Raw genomic sequence first — 18031 nt, forward strand, 5'->3', positions numbered from 1 at the left:
CTACTAAAGTTGTAAGATTCTTCGGCATTTGATTCCAGGTAGCTGAAATACATGTGAAAGTGAGTTAGTCCAGTATTTTTGTATTTCATATTTTTGTATCTCATTAATCCATTTTCAGTTTGTTGATAAGTACACAAAAGGAAACCAGAGCTGCTGTTCGGTGCGCAAATTAACTGCTGGTTGAGTAACTTCTTACTCATCTGTGACTGTATAAAGTCCTGGAGCTGAGAGCATTTATTGTTGTGAATAGTTTAGAGTTTGATATATTTTGCATGGAAAAATGATACCACAATCTGTCCTAATGTTACTTTGATTTAACAAAAAAAATGTAGCATTTGAAACTATTCTACAGCCTATGATTAAGGTTTGGAGGCAGGGTTTACTGTCTTATTGTATGAATCCACGCATCCAGCACAGTTATGCTGTCTGAGCAAGTTCTATTATCTGCGTATAGGCTTGTATTGCCATTCATTTTTTTTGTTACACAAATAAGAGTGCTACATGCCTGTTTTGTTTTGTTTGAAATAATTATTTACTGGAAATGATTGATATAACAATTCACATAAGAAAATACTGAAGTTAAACCAGAATGTGAGTGTTCAGTTGGTAAGAGGAACTTTTGGCTATTTGCAAAATCTATTTGAAAGTGAAGGCTTGAATAACTGTTGACATTTCCTAGCCTCTTGTTAGTGTTACTGCTTCAGCAAGAATGTTATTAAGTACACGGCATTGGAGTCATGGTGCAGGCTTATATTAAACAAAAGAAAACCTTCTCACATCTTTATTCAACATGTGAGGAAAATCTTCCGTAAAGTAGTAAGGCTGAACAATATAGTAAGGAATCATTTGGATTTGAGGGGGAAGAAGAGGGAGAAGGTGGGTATTGTGTCAAGAGGCTGCTTTGGAGACTCCTGGGTTTATTAGCAGGCAGTGCTTGACAGCATTCTGTACAATAGGTATGTACATTACAACAGTCAATGAATTCACCCACTCTGATGTTAAAATAAAATAAAATAAATGGCAACCCACAGGTCATAATGAATATTGTTGGCTTATCAGCAATTTTCAGGGGAAGATTAGAAAAACTATGTGTTACTAGCATAAAAACTATGTTTCTAATGGAGGCTAGAACTAAATCCTCAATGAAGGTTAGGAGTCCTAAGAATAACTTGAAACACTAGCCAATGTAGGTATGTAGAGAATATTGGACACTGAAGTTTACTCAGCAAAGCTGAAAATGGTTAAGTGTGGCTTTTAAAATGTTTTTCTTATCCTGTAGGTACACATTCAGTTTGGAGTAAGCGTGCTGCTTTGTGAGGGGGTTTTGAGTGGGTTTATTGTCAGTGTAAGATGCTGTATGGATGCAGTTTCACTATAAGAGAGCTATGTAAACAGGAGAATGTTCTGTCTGTGGTTGTTTCTGACCAGTTTGTTGTTGGAAATTTTGCTCCGTGGGCATGAGGTAGACTTACGTTGTTATACTGTGTATATGTGAAATTTAAAAATAGTGTAGTGTGTGTATTCGTATTCCACATAGATGCCCATGGAGAAGAGCACATAAGAAATCTGAACTGTTTTTTACCTCTGAAATAAATTTATTTATTTATTTATTTATTTATTCTTATCCACCCCAGGACAAAAGACTGCTGTGTGCAGTTAAGCAGGCCAGGCTGATTAGAAGCAAATCAGGTAGCAACTTTAGAATATATCTAACTAAGAAACAAGCAGCACAGTATACTGCTTTTGAAAAAAGCAGCAGCTGTACATTCTGTGTACTGTGCTTCCATAGAGATGAGACTGTACATAAATAGGCCAATACGTTCAAACAGCTATCAAATGTTCAACTTAAATGTATGTTTTGGGCACTTGATTTTCAGCAGACTGAGCTGCCGTAATTCTAACTGAATTTACAAGGAGTTGCATTTTTTGAAGATTACATTTCCATGGGATTTATTACAGGATTTATAATAGTGATTATCCTTTAAGAACATAGAATTGTTCTGTTTGCAGCTATCATTCACTTTATTTCTCTTCTACGTGCTATGCATGTGTGCGTGTGTATATACATATATGAACCCATAAATATGACCAAAAAAAAAATAGGATGTCCCCTCTCTGTGTTGTTCCTGATAGCCCTGCAAATATTAGGCTTACAGCAAGAAGTGTGGTTACACAGCATGGCCTGATCTAGCTACCCTTGTTAAAAGATCAGTCAGGCTCCCGCTCCATGCTTCTTTCCTTTGCTACCATCTGTATGTTTCTATCCTTCTGTTTTGCTGCTCTTTAGGGAGCCTGTTCAGCTATCTCTAGCTGTGCTTTTCCTGTGTTACATTTCTACTGGCTTAATGAGATGAATTGTTTCACTGAGACTGTGTCTACACTAGGGAAAAAAATATACTAGGGACCGTTACCTGGACCCAGAACAAAGTGGCAAGATTGCACACACCTAACAGTCTTTCTCCCTAAGCAGCATGGTTGCATCCAAACTGCCAGTGGAGAGCGGTTTGCTGCTCTACATCTGCTGTCCCCTTAACCGTGCCTGGGCATTTGTCTGGGAGAGTGCCAAGCTGGTATGGGCCAAAGTGGTGTCAGAGAGGATACTAACAGCATGGCTCAGGCCTGTACTCTGGCCCTGTTTTATTTACTGTTATGGATGTGGCCAGAGAGGTCAGACAAGTGCGAGAGCTAGGAGAGACGGGATGGAGCTGCGTGGCTGGAAATGAAGAAGGGAGAGGGAAGATGCAGGGCTGACAATGTCACGGAGCTACGGAAGGGATGTCCTTTTGATGTCAGAGAGCTATTATATTACTTAAAGTGGCTTGTCTAACTGTACTGCATAACTTTATTTTGCAGCCAACAACTTCAGTTTGGCTCTGCAGAGGGCTGTGAGCGCTGTGTCCCTATAACTGCTTTTTCAAAGTATGATTCAGTCAGCTAAAATGCCTTACAGAGTGAATTAAAACTGGTATATGAAAGTACATATATGATTTTTTAAACAGGTTTTCTTATCATGTCTGTTTCATTGGACTGTTGTTTTTCTTCCACTTTTCTGTTATTCAGGTGCTTCCTTAGTTAAAAGAAGCAGGGAGGAGAATTTGGGTGGCAGGCAGGCAGCAATGGTGATACTATTGTCAATATGGGGCTCTTAAACTGGTAAGTAGACAGCCTTCATGTCACATGAAGGATGAACCAAGAGCTTAGATGTCAGGAAGATAATTTGTTATATTCTGACATTTTTTGATCATGCAGGAGTGTGAGGCTTGTGATCTCTGTACTGTAGCAAGTGACCTGATTTAGAACTGTGAAGTCATGTGTCCTAAGAATATCCTCTACCTGATGTGTCAGTAGCTTGGAAGTACAAGTACTTGATGTCCATTTGCAAAAAAATGTAGATTCATGGCATTCATACCTGTTGCCAAGACTTGTCAACAATGCTAATGCAGTGTAAACTTTGGTTTTGTGTGATACATTTATCACAAAGAAAAACTTTTTAAGATAGGAATTTCTAAATTACCAGAACAAAACTGAAAGCCTTTTTTGCTAATTAAAAAACCCACCACCAACAAAAAGTGAAAGAATTTTGTTTCGCATTCCACTCTGGGTACTCTGAGTTGTGGCATGCAATTAAATCAAAGTAGGTTTATTTTTAGCAGTTATTTATTTATTTATTTAAATGTAATAGCTGAGCAACAAAAGCCTGTAAAAATACTTTGAAAGAATGAGTAAAATTGTAGTACACTGAAGAATAAGTAAACTACAGAATGCCGGGTGCTGTTTGTAGAAGACATTAGATTTTGTTGATGGATAAAAGAGTATGAAAACTAGTCCATTGGGATTACTCCATTGATTTTCAAAAAGACACTTGCAGGCAGAAGGGGGCTAAATCTGTAATATCTTGTCTGAAGGTCATTCTGTTTTACAGGATATAGATCCTTCTGTTAAGCTGAATTTAGGTTATCAAATATGTCTTGTTATTATGTCTGGGCAAGGGAATGAAGTTTATTAGTGAAACAAAACCACTGAAAATACACAGTGGTGGTGTTCTCTGCTAAGAAGGCGAATTCAGGCTTATTGAATCTCTTCCAGAAACAGATGTAAATTCCACTGTAGCTTTTCAAATAGTGAATAATCATGGTCTGTTATGTTTGGTGATGAATCATGCAAGGGGTTGCAGATGGTGAGAAGAGTGCAGCTGTGCATGTACTAGAGGGGCAGAGATAGAAGACTGGAGGACTCGAGGGGATGAAGGAGGTGATTTGAGGATGGGTTGACATGGCTTGTGAAAAAGAGGGATAAGACAGCTGAAAGAATATTGAAGCTGAGCGTGCTTCAAAGCCAAAACTGAAACCTGAGATTTAGGGATAGGGAGTGTGCTGGAGACTGCAAAGAAGGTATACTTCAGGCAGAAAGATATTTTTTGTTGTTGGTCTTTAAAGCAGAAGTTGCAGCATCAGATGCCAAAGTAACTGGACTTCTGTCGCAAGCCGAAACAAATAGACTGAGCTTAGATGTGGAAGTTTAAGCTGTAAATGAAAAGAGAAAACTAAAAGGCTTCATTTTCCTTTTAAAGGACTGCTAGTCATAAGTAGGAGAGCTATTGTAGTAACAGATACAGATGCAAAGTTGTGGTTTATTTCAATTGTTCTGAGCAGGACTTGCGTAATGAGATCAAGGTGGTAAAATCTGGTAGTTTGCCAGGTGAAGAATTTGTGTCTGATAAGGTGTTCTAGAAAGGGGGGATTGCAAGGCCTAGGTTGAGGCTGAAGGTAAGATTCAAGTGAAGCTTTTCACAGTCTTAAACCAATATGCTAAGAAGCCCAAAGCATCTTTCAATGTTTTGCATTAAGTAATTTTAATTTAAGATATGTTTTCCTTTTTTTTTGCCTTTCTTTCTTTTTAGATAAAAAGTATTGTTCCAAAACAATAGTTCTCTATTCAGGAAGAATGTTGCTATTAAGCTGTCTGTAAGAACTAGTATTTTTGCCCACAGGTCAGAAATCCTCAGCCAAAGTGAATATTTAACCACTATTTCAAGGACAGCCAATTATCTTTTCATTAATGAAATATACGATTAGGAGTCAAAGTGAGGGACCCTGGAAAATTGTAGAATACTCCAAGTACTGACATAACTTCATATACCTGTTGTACTGTTTCTGTGTTCTACAAACCTTAGTAAATATAAAACAAATACTGAAAGCAAACTGGGAAAAAAAAAAAAAACAAACAAACAAAAACCCAAAAAAGCAGGGGCAGAAGTCCAGATCTATCTTGGAAGAGAGTTATGCTTCAAAACTGCTATACTGAAAACTTTTCAGGATTGTTTTCTCATCTTTTTTTAGTCTACTTACCTAAGAAAGTCAGGTATATGCAGTATGGTCTGCTGTCCTTTCCCCTCACCCCATAACTTTGGACCTGCAAATCTTGTCAAATTTGGCAGAGGAGTAGTGCGAAGACATTAAAGTTCTGTAATTTTTGTGGAAGTTGGTAACTGGAAAGAAGAAAGGAAAATACATTATTGACACTACTGAGGAAATGATGCAATACGAATTCAACAATTATCTGTTCTGTTTGGCTTGTCAATTGCCAATCAGCATAGGAGCGCTAGCAAGCCAGTTGCAACATGTAGCTCTGAACCAGCTGCGGCGTGTTTGCTGTTTGCATAGTCAGTAGTTCAGGGACGTCGTGTGGGGAGGGAGAACTGTAAGCGCAGTGAGAAGGGGAAAGAGTGGGGAGACGTGATAGGACAATGTGGGGTGACAATGGTATGAAAATTGTATGTCTTTGGGAGCAAATCAATAGAAATTCAAGCTTTTTTATTTCTTCTCATCAAAGTTGCCCTTTTCCCAGTGTTTTAATGCTGGTAATAGTAAAAACAGACATGAATTCTACCTTTGAAATTTGTGTACTGTCACAACTTAATGCTCTCAAGCTTTTAGCATGTTGTGTAGGCTCACAAAATTATATACAACTTCAAAAATTTCATTATCAGTCAAGAAACTCAAAACTACTTGGTATCCATGAAATATTAATTATGTGGCAGAACAAGAATGTATTATTATTATATATAATATGTGGCCTTGGATTAGGTTGTATTCAGTTGAAGTATTTATGTCACAGGAACGTTCCTTTGCTCCTCTGTCAAAGAGTAAGCAAGGTTGAAATCATAAGGGAATAATAAATATGCTCTCAGAACAAAATATTAGTTAATTATTTTTTATCCTTCATTTTACTGTAAATTTAAGGCAGGCATTTTTATTTATAACACAGCAAGGATTCTAAGTTCTGAACAGTGTGTTACTGCCAGTCCTGCCAATAAGAAATTATCGACAATATGTATGAATTGCTATCACACATAAAGGTCTGTGGATATAAAACAGAGGGATTCTTATATCAGAGTTTGTAAGAACACTTTTTAAGGTATCCATACATATACATCAACCCCAAGGATCGCTGAAATATTATCAGAGTTTTAGAAAGTGTATCAAAGTCTTTGTTTGACTCTGTAAGTTAGTTGCAATTAGTTTTTTTTTTTCATAAATATAGTATGTCTAAAATTTCACATTTGTTAGTAAGAGTTACTAGATGGCTTTGTTTGTAAAAGTTATGATGTCTTTCTGGATAGAACAGTCATGTATGTTGTGGGGTTTTTTGTTTGTTTGTTTGTTTTTTATCAAGCACGTGAACAAGTAAATCTTCTGAGTTAGAGGTTTGTGTAATAGCACAGTCAATACTTTTAATGGGAAATAGCCAAAAATTTTCCCTGGCACTGCCTCTGTATGTATTAGATTATAATTTTAATCGACAATTTTAGTTGCACAGATGTCTTTAATTTGTTACCCTCTGAAGTTTATTTTTACCATATGTAGTGAAAATGTACTCTCCAGGAGACTTAGCAAGGGGCTTACATTTTATTTACTTCAGAAATTTATTATATTGGAGATAATCATTTAGTCACCACGCTAAAATGCAATTCGTATTTGCCTTTTACCCTCAGATATCTTTATCCTTCAACAAATGAAATCTCTGTAGAATATCAGAGTATAGTTAGAAAATAGTTGAGAAGCCACTTTGCATAATCTGAGATGCCGTGATCACATGTGTAAGGAAACAATGGCAACATTCCAATTTAGTCTTGAGGATCTAGTTTCCAGTAAGCAGCATGTTAGGACAGATAGGTAGGCTGTTTGTAAATGCTGTAGACGTCAGAGTTAACTTTGTAAAAATAAGTTTGACTGATGAATTCATATTATTTTTAGAAAAAAAAAAGGATAATTGTTTAGGACATCTAGTATATGCATGCAGTTTGTAAGACATCATTTTTGTGTGATTTTTGGTGTGTTCCTTTTTTAAAAACTTCTCTTAATTCTGGGCATACCATGCAACCAGATTTACCCTCAATCTGAGCACTGATTTCTGAAGTCGAGGTATTCCTAAGTGTTAATCAATTCTAAATCTTTGCTTATGTAGTTAGCTTGTCAGACATTTGTGCAGGAGTGCAAAACTTGGGAAAAAAACCATATGACTTCCAAATAAAGGAGTAAGGAGTTTTTGGACACATGGGGAAAGTAAGAGAGCTTTGAGTTCATTAATGCAGTAATAAAAATATAGCAAATACCCAGATGACACATTTGTGTGAACATGACCTTGGATCTTGGATCAAATAGCAAAGACATAAATGTCGTGTTTGTCCGAATGTGACCTTGCATTGGTTCAAATATCAATCATAAATCAAATCGTACCTTTTAAGACACATGTAAAGAAAACAGCTTCTTACATGATGCATCAAGTCTTTGTTTCTCAGTATTTGTGGTCTTCACATTTAAGTGTTTAGCAAACACACAGAGCATCTGTGTGCTAAAGACTGTATTCTTTTAGCTTCGTGAATGAATTAGAGTCTGTAAAAGTTTGAAGCACAGCTTGCAATGGCTGCTATAATTAACATGTAATCATTTACATCTTGCTCAAGTATGGAAAAATTTAAGTGGAACATAACAGTGACCTGAAGAGATATTGACATTGAAACGCATTGGATAAAGAGCAAAACCTGGACATTCTTTAGAAAGAAGAAAAGAAAAAGGGAGAGTGTTTTGCAACCATAAAGGTATATATAACAGTGAAGTGGGGTTTTTATTAGAAACTGTGGTGAGCTCTAAGTAGTATTTGTGGTGAGCTCTATTTGAACTTGAAAGAGAGCACATATCAGAGAACACAGAATGATCTATAACATAGTGGTTACCAAGATGTTGCTATGGCTTAGTTTCCTGCAGGAAAAAAAGCCCAGTCTATTGTTCTTTTGAATATCTTGTTAATAAAATATACTTGCTTCAATGGTTGTGCCTAAAAAATACTGGATATTATTAATTCCAATCTGAATATTTGCTTTATGTGTATTAATAACTAACATAATAAATTGGATAAATTTCCCTCATACTGTTGTCCAGGCTATTTTTATAATATAATATTAATAATATTATGTTTATTCTATAGATTAAGGTTGTAGTCAATTCTCAGCCATGTGTCAGAGCTCATTATTTACTATAAAAGTGGAAACAGAGACAAGATGAATAGAGAAAGAAAAAAAAATTTACAAATTGCCAGTTTTTCAGGATTTCTAGGCATCTTGACAGTAAATGTTGAAGCAAGACTAAAGAGTTTAACATGAAGTTTTCCACTTAAGTCTTTGACAGTGCTTGCCTAGTTTAGAGTCAGGAATCATCTAGACATCAGACTGTATTATAATGTAGCTTCAAAAAAACTCCCACAGAAAACAAACACCCCCCTCCCCCCCAAAATGACAAAACCAAACAGTCTCAGGAAAACCAAACCAAACAACCAACCAAAAAAAAAAAAACCACCCAAAACACCACCCAAAAAACCCAAAGAAAAGACCCCACCAAAAACACTTCTTGAAAAAAAAATGGTAAAGTGAAGGAAAACATTATAGATTACCAGTAATCTTAGTATAATAATGTATATTGTTTGTTAACTAGTATTACTATTCACTGATACTGAAGTCCTGACTAGCCAACTCTTACAAGAATTTAAATGATTCAGTAGGTATAGATTCAAAAGAGATTTGAAAGCTTTACTTTGACATATAGCTACTTCTGACTTTAGTTTCAGTTCAGCTTTCACTAGACAGAAAAGTCAGGTCTTCCTATTCCCAATTACAGAAACCACTGAAGTATTCACTTTTTTGATACAAAAACTCACATTTAGAAGAGAGAAAAAGAGACAGATATAAACTTCAGGTGACAAACGACAGATGTAAACTTCAGGTGACAAACCTGTAAGTCTTGTCTTTGGAGCCTGAAGGCAAAGGTTGCAAAACCTTTATGTGGCATTGCTGATGAAGTCAAATCTGGCTCCTGTTGTTCAAGGGGTTAGCAGTGGCTTATTTAAAGATGGGCTTCAGATCTCCTTGTACTGATAACCTAGAACTGTGGTATTTGCATCTTAAGTTGAGCTCTGTCTGCTGGAGGTTGACTGGTCTAATGTTGTGGATCAAATACGATGAAATGTCTTTTCTGGTTTCATATAAAGTGTAAAAGTCACGTATGTAAAAGTAAATTGTTCTCAACTGAGTTCCTAGTTACTAAGTTCTTGAGGACCTTGTTGAATTTAAGATTTCCCATTAGACAGATGTTTGATGCTGGGATGTTGATTTACTCTTTACAAGCAGCTAGTCTTTCTTTGAGCTAGATTCTACTTTCAGCTTAAGTTTTCAGCATTGGAATTATTATTTTATTTTCTTTCTTTTATTTATTTATTGGAGCACGTTGTTTCAATACAGAGTAAATGGCTGTATCTTGCATTACTAGTGCTGGAAAGATGATGAATAACTGTGGGATGTGCACGATCTCCCCAGCCTATATGACAGTTCCATGGCCTTGTCAAAAGACGATACTGCTTTGACTAATAGCGATGCTATCTGATCTGTAGAGCAGTTTTCAGCTCTAAGACTTAAGAGGCATGGCTGCCGTACTTCAAGCAATGCAAATACCTGGTTTACAAGTCCAGCCTGTTGATACAATCGTTGAATTCTTCAGAGAGGATTCAGGCTGCACATACATGTTTGTTAACCATGCAACACATGTATCCCTCTCCCCAACTGCTTATTTTTGCTCCCTCCACTGAGCTAGCACAAATATTTGTAAGGCTTTGCACTGTACTGCATCCCGTAAGCAATCTGATGAAAACGTACTGCTTTTAAAATTTGTAATCATGGCATCAAAGATCAGTCATGACTGGGAAGTCCATTGAGTTCTGCTCAGCCCAACCGTGTAAGTGATGTGCTTGACATTAGGTGAGATGAATACTCCTCTTAGGTCTGTTTGCTGAAAATTAGTTTCTGTTTTGTGATTTTTTTTTTCTCCGTTAGTAATTGCATCTGTTGTGTGAAAGTGAGAGGGTATGATATCGGAGATAAATAGTTTAATTATCTCCTGAATAGTTTTGTTGCTGTCCTGTTATTTGTTACTTCTTAAACAGTAATCTTGGCAAAGCAAGTGATTTTTAGAACTATTTAGAGTATAATGATGTGTTACATAATTGAAAGAAAACATTGGAGGGAATTGTGAATATATAATCATGAAGGTGTAGAAAGCAGCTGGACAGTTCTAAAGCAGAAATATTGCATTTAAAAGGAGGATGAGTGGCCCTGTTCAGAGACATTTTTCTTTCTTTAATATATTCTAAGCAATGCAACTGCACTTCAGAGAGTCAGGTCCCATGAAGTAGCTTCTTCCCTATGCCACTAAATCTTGGAAAGAAGCTACAGGGAGATGCCAACAGGAATTTAATCTGGCTCAGTAACTGCAAAACAGTTGAATGTGACTGTTGGTGATTATGTCATTGTTCTCTGTATTTTTTTTTTCAGTCTGTGATTTCCCTTGCTTCCTTGGCTGCTTAGTTGCTTTTTTCCTTTCTTTTTCTGTCTGTTTCTGTGTAGGGTCTGCCCAAACTTTCATAACTGAGCAGTGTTAAGCAATCATTTCAGTAAGTATTTTGGGCTTTTTTGTCTTTGTATGTTGTGATATTGATGCAAATGCTACATTTTTAACTGTGTCTTTGTATATATTGCAACTATAAGCAATTAAAAGTTCTCTTTCATAAGGAGATATGATATAATTTTGTCTAGCAATCCAAGATGACAATGTATGTCTTGCCTTTAGCTGAGTGTTTTTGTAATTATACAGGTTGAGGTTTTAGATTTTTGTTTGTGAGGGATGTAAATGTTAACCAGATGTTTCTAGAGTCTTACATTTCTGTTAATGCAGGTTCTGCATTATGGCTGCTTTGCACTTGAATAATATGTAAGGAATCTTTCGTCTTTAGTATGGCTACCTCCTCTTTGACATCCTCGTTTGTTTTCTCTACAGAATTTGTATCTTGATGTTACGTTTTACTGTTGGTAGTACTCTTCTTGTCACGTGGCAGGTGGTGTTTATGTTAGTATTGCCTTACATATGTTCTTACTTTTAGAAGAACTAGTGTGCACCAGTAAAATGTAGATGTGTAGCACTGACTTGTAAATTACATGTTATAATTTTATTAAGTAATTTCCTTATTTTTTCAAAGCAAAAATAGCTGAACGACTAGCAAAACAGCGACATCCTAAGAACTGAGATTTTTGTTAAACTAGTGGGAACCTGCATGACAAATATCATGTATATTGTGTGATACAAGAGTTTCTGGCAACGTCATTATACCTTTCTATATAGCTGGAAAACATCTGTTCTGCATATGCATAAATTTAATTTTAAAATCTCAGCACTTTGCCTAAATAAGCCATGTTGGCCTTATAATTACATTTTCTTTGATTAGTGGTAGGCTAACAGTACCTGGTGCTACAACATAGAGGAATTGTATATGCTCCTGACAGGCTGACAGAGTACATCTAGTGGAAGTATGCTTCGGCTTAGTGTAATGTAAGTCAGTCGCTCGTGTGGTACTGTTCGTGCCTGAGCTGTCATTAATCAGCACTGCTCTTGAGTGCTTCTTATTGCTGACTTACTTGTACAGCATGTTAATTTATCTGTTGTAGGCCTGTCTTTAAAAGTACTTGCTTATGGTGTTGGCTAATTACTTGTATGGAAAAGTTGATAAAAGTTGTTAATTTTCAATAAGAAAATCTTGCCTGTCCTCTCTCTTTTTGAATCATGTCTTTTAAAACCCAACGGGACAGAAAATCCTGCAACCAAAGAAATGCTGCTGCCCGGCTCAGAAAGTTCTGCTTGGGTTTGGCTGACTATTGTAAAACCAAAAAAATATTCCCATGGTGTTTTTACCACTTTTAATATCCATCAGCAAAATGTTTGGAGTGTTTCAAAGCTTTATCAACTCTTCCCATGTGAGATTAAAAGTGTCTTATCTCTGTGTCTTCTGATGCAGTTAGAGAAATGTGCTCAGGGGAGGAAAGTAAAACTCATCGTGCTCCCCATTTTCTGAAGCAAGTAGACTTGTCTCTGTGGCCTATATTCTTCCTTTGAGAAGCTCTCTAGAGTTCCTTCAGTTCTGCTTACGAATCAGAGAAAGAGGATTGTCTCTTCTCCCTTTTTTTCCTTAGGCAAGAATGTTCTTCCTTTTTGATAACCAATAAATTAACAGCTTTTTTTCCTGCTGCAGAATAATGTAGACCAGGTTGCCTTACAAGCTATGTAATTCTACTTCTGTCTAATGCACTGCCCAATTTTAAGTGGAGCAATCTGGGGAAAGAAGAACATTGTGCAGTACATATATACATTCTACCGTAGTGCATAAAAAAATAAGGTAGCATAATCAAGGTTGCATAGAACTTTTCATTAGTTAACTTTTAAGAGCTTAACTTTGCAATTTTAGTATAATTTTTCAAAATTAGAGTGTGTGAATTTTGATTTCTTTTAAAGGCAAGGATACTTATAACTTGTGTATGTACCTTGGAGTACAACTGTATAGAGGGAAAAAATACAAAGGTTTTCTGTTGGTTTTTTTTTTGTTTTTTTTTTTTTAGGAGGGGATGCAACTGGCAGTCTGGATAGAGAGGTAGCTCATGAAAGTTTTGCCTCATGTACAGTAAATTCTCTTTGTCTTAGGTTCTTAATACTTTGTAAATTTTAAAGTGTAACTAGTATGTAAGGTTACAAAGTATCAAAACTGAATCAAATGTCACAGGATAGAGGAGAAAACATGCATCCTTTCCCAGATAGGAGACTGGACTTCATATTTTAGGTGTCAAATTTTATTTTTTATTTTCAGTTACTTTTAATGTGTTGAATCAGGATATTGGAAATATCCTGTAGCTTATATATTTTAGGCTCTTGCTTTTCACCTAAGTTTTCTAAAAGTATCTACTGCAGCCACTAGTTTTAAATGTGCTGTGTTCAGCTGCAACATTCTCAAAGTGACCTAGAGGTAATGATTATTTCAACTTTAACCCTGATATGTGCAAGCAAGCCCTTTACACGATCAATTTGTTTATGCAGTAAATCCAGACTTTGTTACTGCTTCTCAGAGACCTTTGCATCTCAGAGAGCTGTTTCCTTACAGGGATTATCCCTTGCGCAGCAAGTATTAAATGTGGAAGTGCCAGGGGTTTAATCTCCTACCACGTCTTTCCAAAAATGAAGCAAAAAAACCCGATTGCTGCATGATTAGGTATTTTTCTTTGATAATCTGACTGTGATTTCTTTAAGACTTGTTTCAAGTTTATAGGTAAGTTACTGAATGGGTATTTGCAGTCTGGTGGTGGGAAAGGAGGACGACTTCAGAAGATAGGCATATTTCAGAGATAACAGACTGTGAGAGAGCACTAGTAAAACCTGTTTACCCCTAAAACCATAATTTCATGAAATTGTGTTCTTATTTTTCTATGTCATAGTCTTTTGTTTTCAGTTTACTTTGTGTGTGTTTGTATGTGGGTGTAGGAAAGGGAGTATGGACACTAAAATATTGTACAGGAAACTGAGAAAATCCCCTGCCGATGTCTTTGTGCCACCAAATTTTTCTAAAGTCTTAAGAGTAAGAAGAAATATTGACTTCTGCAGATGCTTGAGTGGAATCATTATGCTGCAGCTACCACATCTACTGTTGTAACATATAAAGCATTTTTTTGTAAAGCAAAATAATCTCTGTGAATACTACTTAAATAAACATCATACTCATTACCCTTTTTATTTTAGAAGCTTTATTTTCATATAAGCAAGAATCAATGCATATTAAGTGAAATCTGCCAATGAAAGCACTTGCATGTGTAAACATGCACAAAATAGAGAAGTCAGAATGCAAATGATTTATTGCATGAATACTAGACGTTTTACTTAAAGGTTTCCTGTGCTTATAAAAAAAAATGACAATTTTTTCCAATAATGAAAATATTAGTACATTTTGACAATCTTCATAAATGGTTATGTAATGGCTATGCTTGTTAAGGTAGCTAGTTAACCATCGACAAGAGCAGTAATGATTAAGCAGCTGTAATTTACTAGTAATGTATGAAAGCATCAAATGTTACGTAATTTAATAGTTAAAACAATAAGCACTTCATTTATGCTTCAAGGTTAGGTTCTTTTTGTATAAATTCAACTAAAAAGACAGCTGAATTTTAAATATTTACTGTGAATGTGGAAAAGCATGGTGCAATTTGGGCAATACCAGGCATGTTGCTGAAAGAGCTGTTGCCATGTTCAAAGTTCAGCTATCAAGCCTTTCCTTTGTTTTCCTGTCAAATAATGCCTGTTTTGTTTCAAAGCAGCCTTCAGGATTCAGTTCATCTTTTAAAAATACTTGTGCTGGATGAAGAAGTCATACTTGGAGAGATGCATGCGATTCAGTAGAGAACTTGAAGTAATGTTGGGTACAAGAAGCACAGTGCCTCCTGGAATCTCCCCAGCTATCCTGAGGCAGAATACTCTTGCTACATATCTGCAGAAGAATATAGTATTTCTGTGCTGTGAACAACTGTTCTAGCCTAGGAGAACCTCATGAAGAGCACACTAGAGGAGCAGTGCTGACCATATGCTCTGCCATTCCTTTCTTCCTTTTTTTGTTGATGGATTGTTAGGGAGACAAATTTGGCAGTCTCCTTTGGATTCCCGGAGAACAGTTGTTATTATTCTTGGCTATCATTACAAAAACAACTTACGTCAAGGTTTCTTTACTCGTTTCCCTCACCACGAAATAGCCATGTCACAAGGATAGCAATTTAGCTTTGCTTTCACAAATAAAATACATAAAAGTGATTCTCATTTCTCAACTGGAGTGTATTATCTTCCAGTTATATCAGGGATATCAGATGCATAATGTAATGTTTTGGACTCTGTTAGATAACTAACAACAAACAGCAGTTAGTTCCAGGTGTTATTGAGCTGGTTCATGCTGCCTCAACAAAGAAATTGCACAAAGGTAGTAAAGATTAAAAGTATTGGCAGATAATAACAGATTATATTAACCAGAAGTGCTTGCAGTTGATTCTTTTTCTTACTTTGTGAAAGTAATGTTTTGTAAGAGCACTCTACATCTGCAAAGTTACTCTGCATCTGGAGTCTTCATGAGATTGGAAGCGTTGCTCTGAATAAATGCAGGTGGTGTAGCAATAAAATCTTTGTCAGATAATCTACGGTAATCTGTGCTGTTTTCCTGTGGTGTACAACCATACATTCCTGAAGCATTAGGCTAATTATTTTCTTTTTAAGCAGTCTTTGATTTAGAGTCTTCATGTAACTGTGGTCATGTATGTTACAATAATTTTAATTTCTATTTTATTTTCTGACAGGCATCAATGTATCTGATGTAGAAATTTCTTAATATTTTGCCAGGTTACAAGGTGGTAGGATTTATAAGAGAAACAAAGGTGGTTCTTGGAGACAGGACAACTGTTGAGCTTTAAAAGAAAGTGACAATTGGAATTTATTTTACTAAATAGTTTCAGATTATGGAAATTCTGTAGGGGCTGTAACTGATAGAAATCAGATTTCAATTCTCTATGAGAAACAAGCTATTTTGTTCCAGTTTTCCAATATAATGTTCTGTAATGTTTTAAAATAATTAGACATCACAATCAGTATTGCTGGGATGCTCTTAAAATAAAAGCTGCACCAGCCTTTCAACTAATCCTTTCAGAGGGAAGTTGAGATGTGCATGAAAACTCTTGTATTGCTTATAAATGTTCTGTTACACTGGTGGCCATCTGGCAGAGTGTTCTAATGAGTATTTAATATATCAAATTGGAAAACTTAATTTGACTGTTATTTTTAAGTAAAGCCAAGGTGTGCATAGTGAGAGAGTAGCAATGTGACCCGTCCAAGTAAAATCAACAGTAACATATCTGTTGCCTGTAACTGGTGTTAGAAAATCTTGGATGAATTCCCATTCTTAATCTCCTAGATATTCTTGTTTGCTACAGCATGTGATATAGAACATACTTTCCTTTTCTAGTTAATACTGTCCTGCTTCAAAGAAATTGAGCAAATAGATCTTTTACTAAGGATCCTTGTAGAATGAGATGTCGAGCTAGTAATAGTGACAGCGTTTGGGTTTTTTTCGTACTCAAGGGAGAGTGGAATTCTGTCTCATTTGGTTTATAAAATCAGATATTTAGAGATCTGATTCTTGTAATTTGTGATTCCTTTCAGTCTTCAGCCTTCAGAACTGTCTATTATATTTGGCTTAGTTTTAATAGTCAAAATACAATGAACCTTTTGAAAACTTTGTCATCTCAGTTATGCTGGACAGATCCTGAAATCTTCAGTGTTTACTTTCATAAAGAACTCCATTTCACTGTGTGAACTGAGTAAAATGAGTAGAAGCTCTGGATTTTGCTATGTGTTTGTGTCTGCTGCTACTTTAGTTCTGTCCTTCCAGGTATGTGTAAGCTATTACACTGAGGCATTTATATCTTTGCTCTACAATGGTATTCGGGTTGGAAAAAAATGTAACACAAGCAAAATACTATAGCAGTAATATTTTCATGAATTGCAGGAAAGATAATCTAACTTTACACTGTTTAAGTAAACTCATTTTTTTTAGCCTCAACATAGTTTCTTTCAAAAACCAGATACAGTGGTGCACAGAGCTGTAATAAATTGCCCAAGGATATATAAAACATATTATTTTGTTCTAATCAGAATTTATGATTACCCTACCATTTCAATCTCCCCTTGTACCTGAGGGGTTAGCATGTTTATGTCTATTCACTTGGCTAGAAATGAATAATGGGTACACAGGATGTACCACTACAGCCATTTGGTATCACAATTTAAAAAAACTGTGTTCTTGACAAAACTTTCCTTTGATTTTCAAAGTCTAATGTATATACTTTGATTAGCTGGAAGGATGCAAGTTGTGCAATAGAAAGCCTTATGTAATACAGGTTGTTTTTTAATTGCTTGTTTGCTTTACAGTCATATAATGAACACACTGGAAAACACTATAGGAGTGATGACATACATGCTCCATTGGTTTTCCATGAAATAGCAGAAAGAAGTAGCAGTGTGCACTGATAAGTGTCCTGAAAAATAAATCATTTAAAAACAGCGTGCTCACTGCAGGTTGTTACAAGCATAACTTTCAGTCTTCTTTGGAGTAGGTCATTCTGCCCTTAGTTATATCTGTTTAATACCTTGTAAAGTTACGCAAACATAATTGAGTGCAAACTTTTGCCATCAGCCTAGGGATAAAAAGCTTGATTGTAGATATCTTGCTTCATAACAATTTGAAGTGTTTTTATACAACTGAATACATGTGAAGGCTGTCTTGTGTCATTAGTATGTTAAGCAGTGGTCAACACTTTTAACCATACCCTTTTGGTCAATTACATAGCCAAGAAATACATATGTTTCTCCAGAATAAATGCCTAATTTTCATGGGATGAATCTGTCACAGATTAAAAAAGAAAAGGATTGATTTCTTAGTATAAAATGTTTAGTGTCATAGGAATCAAACTAATTGATATTTGAAACTTTAAATAACATCAAAGAAGATTTTTTTTTCCCATAACATAGCACTTTTATTGTAAAATCAGCATTTGTATATTCCCATATTAGCCAGTTATTGG

The 18031-nt window shown here is 35.7% G+C and overlaps 1 protein-coding gene across 9 annotated transcripts in view; it reads left to right on the forward strand.

Annotated features, from left to right (window-relative positions):
* Window positions 1-18031, forward strand: part of PPARA (peroxisome proliferator activated receptor alpha) — a 40698-nt gene that overhangs the window by 4526 nt on the left and 18141 nt on the right. The window lies entirely within an intron of this gene.

The sequence above is a fragment of the Chlamydotis macqueenii genome, chromosome 1 (genome assembly GCF_036417535.1).
Source record: "Chlamydotis macqueenii isolate bChlMac1 chromosome 1, bChlMac1.mat, whole genome shotgun sequence".
Taxonomy (NCBI): Eukaryota; Metazoa; Chordata; class Aves; order Otidiformes; family Otididae; genus Chlamydotis; species Chlamydotis macqueenii.